Source organism: Oryzias latipes, chromosome 2 (assembly GCF_053564925.1).
Source record: "Oryzias latipes strain Hd-rR chromosome 2, Olatipes_Hd-rR_3.1".
Taxonomy (NCBI): domain Eukaryota; kingdom Metazoa; phylum Chordata; class Actinopteri; order Beloniformes; family Adrianichthyidae; genus Oryzias; species Oryzias latipes.
In genome coordinates, this window is record NC_136238.1 from 34756477 (window position 1) to 34759767 (window position 3291).

Sequence of the window (3291 nt, forward strand, 5' to 3'; positions counted from 1 at the left end):
CGGATATGAGTTGGCGTAATTACGCTCGACTTGGTAACCCTGGGTTAATGCACGGTACATAAAGACATTCTCTACAGATCGCCGATTTCTGGAGTCACCATGGAAACGCGTGGAGAAAAAAAAAGAAAGCGCGACACTTGAGACGGAAGTGAGACGGAGTCTGAGATTTTAATGACGGCGGATAAAGATTATAAGTCCATCAAAAAAGTAACACGGCTGAAAAATAATTTAAATAATTTAGTTAAATTTATTCAAACTCAATAATTGTTTATACAACTCAAGTTTCCGTATTTATCTAACTAAATGTCACATTACTCCATCAATCTTTTTTCTATCTTAATTATGGCCCGCAGCAGTCATAGACTGCAAGGACCATATTGTAACTGGTACGAGGGTCGAACACTCAAAAAGGTCCAAAACGTCAAAAAAACGCGTCAAAACGCCAAAAAATGGGGTCAAAAGTCGCCCAAAGCACAAAACGACACGACAATTGTGTAACGCAACAAAAATACACACACACACGCACAACACCAACGCAAAAACGTCAAATTTGTAATCGCAAAAATAACGACAAAAACACAAAAAAGCCCCAAAAAGCCCTCAAAAGACGGGTTTAAAGCCAAAAAGACATGCCCAGCCTATAGTAAAAGACAGGCCGCATTGAAATACATAGGCCACCTGACTGCAAAAACTTCTATATTGTTTCTGCTTTGTTTCATTATTATTATTATTATGGCCCGCAGCACTCACAGAGTGCAAGGACCATATTGTAACTGGTACGAGGGTCGAACACTCAAAAAGGTCCAAAACGTCAAAAAAACGCGTCAAAACGCCAAAAAATGGGGTCAAAAGTCGCCCAAAGCACAAAACGACACGACAATTGTGTAACGCAACAAAAATACACACACACACGCACAACGCCAACGCAAAAACGACAAAATTGTAGTCGCAAAAATGACGACAAAAACACGAAAAAGCCCCAAAAAGCCCTCAAAAGACAGGTTTAAAGCCAAAAAGACATGCCCAGCCTATAGTAAAAGACAGGCCGCATTGAAATACATAGGAAATCCTAACCGCAAAAACTTCTATATTGTTTTTCGAATGTTTATTATTATTATTATTATTCCCGTTTCTAACGGATCCGTTGAGCTCAAATTTGACCCCCGCCACATACCCGAAAACTCACCAAAATTGGCACACACCTGGGATAAATTGAAAATGAATTTTCGGCAAAGAGAACGTCACCCCCCCGAAATCGATGACATCACAGCGAGCGTTCCCGTAAAAAAAATGAATGGGCCGAAATCTCTTTATGGGGCCAAAAAAAAATATTTCGAAATAGAGCTATGAAACCAAAACACGCGTGTTGGAAATATCCCAAAGAAGTTTTTAAATCATTATGGGATGGCCACACGACCTACGGCTTGGCGGCCATTTTGTGGCGAACTCAGAGAAATGGCGATTTTCGTGTTTTTTGACAATATGGGAAAACGACACTTTTATTTAAGCGATTTTCACGAAATTGCACACATATTCCAAGACCCTGATTCTACTATAACCAAAGAAGTTTCGTTGACCTTTGACCTTGGGAAGGGGCGGCCATCTTGAATTTTCTTAAAATAGCACCTTTAGTAACGTATATAAACGAAAACTCGTCCTAGGGATTTTTAGCGATCTTTTTGAAACTTCTCGGGCATCAATGGCAAGCTACTGTGGACAAAATGTTGGAATTAGAAGTTGTAGAATTTGAAAGGCGTGCGCGTGGCGAATTCGCAACCCTCGCCATTTTAGCTAGCTCGCACATATTTTATCGGAATAGCCTGAAACTGAAATATGCGATACCCTGGCCCACACTGAACAAAACGATGTCACATACAACAAAATCGAGAAAGGAATGTGGCCGTGGTAAACAAAAAACGATCGCAAAAAAAAGTGCTGACTCGGCAAAAAAAACTTTTTTCGGATTTTATTTTTAAGAATCGGCTAACGAAACCCAGATAACTTTGTCGGGTATATCCAAAGAAAGTTTTGAAATCATTACGTGATGGCGACACGACCTACGGTTTGGCGGCCATTTTGTGCCAAAATCTGCCATTTTGAGTTTTTCGCGTTTTTACACAATATGGAAAAATGAACTTTTTTTAGAGCCATTTTCACGAAATTTGACGCGCATGTCCCTAGCGTTAGTCTACAATCACCTCTGGAGTTTCGTCGACCTTTGACCTCGGGAAAAGGCGGCCATCTTGAATTTTCTATAAAAAACACCTTTACCACTGGATTCAAACGTAAACTTGTCGTTGGAATTTTCATCGATTGTCTCGAAACCTTTTGGGCATCAATGGCAAGCTACTGTGGAAAAAATGTTGCAATTAGAAGTTGTAGATTTTGAACGGCATGCGTGTGGCAAGCCAGCAAAGTGGCGCAGTGTTATAACTCCCATGCATTTCAATACAATACAGTGAAAATTGAATGCATGCATTCATACCTGAAACAGATTACATTGAAAAACACTGGATATGGACATATAAGGAATGTGGGCGTGGTTAGCATAAAACCACTGTTGCTAAGGACGACAAAAAGTTTACTTTTACCGATTTGTCCGAAACTGACGTCAATCTGTTCGTCCTCCCGAGGGGACCAAAACATAAAATGGTTGCTATGGAGATAAAATCAACAGAAAAGCCGCCATTTTGGAAAAAGTGGGTTTTTTAGCAACTTATGACATATAACTCTCACCAATGGAGGAATGTGTTTTTCTGAGTCAGTTGATGATGCTGATCGCTATGCTAGCACTTTTAGCTATGTTAGCATAACTAGCATAGTTAGCATAATTAGCATTTTAGGTAATGTTTTTCTGAGTCAGTTGATGATGCTGATCGCTATGCTAGCACTTTTAGCCACATTAGCATAGATAGCATAGTTAGCATAACTAGCATTTTAGGAAATGTGTTTTTCTGAGTCAGTTGATGATGCTGATCGCAATGTTAGTAATTTTAGCAATGTTAGGATAGCTAGCATAGTTAGCATAAATTAGCATTTTAGGTAATGTGTTTTTCTGAGTCAGTTGATGATGCTGATCGCTATGCTAGCACTTTTAGCTATGTTAGCATAACTAGCATAGTTAGCATAATTAGCATTTTAGGTAATGTGTTTTTCTGAGTCAGTTGATGATGCTGATTGTAATGCTAGCACTTTTAGCCACATTAGCATAGCTAGCATAGTTAGCATAATTAGCATTTTAGGAAATGTGTTTTTCTGAGTCAGTTGATGATGCTGATCGCAATGTTAGTA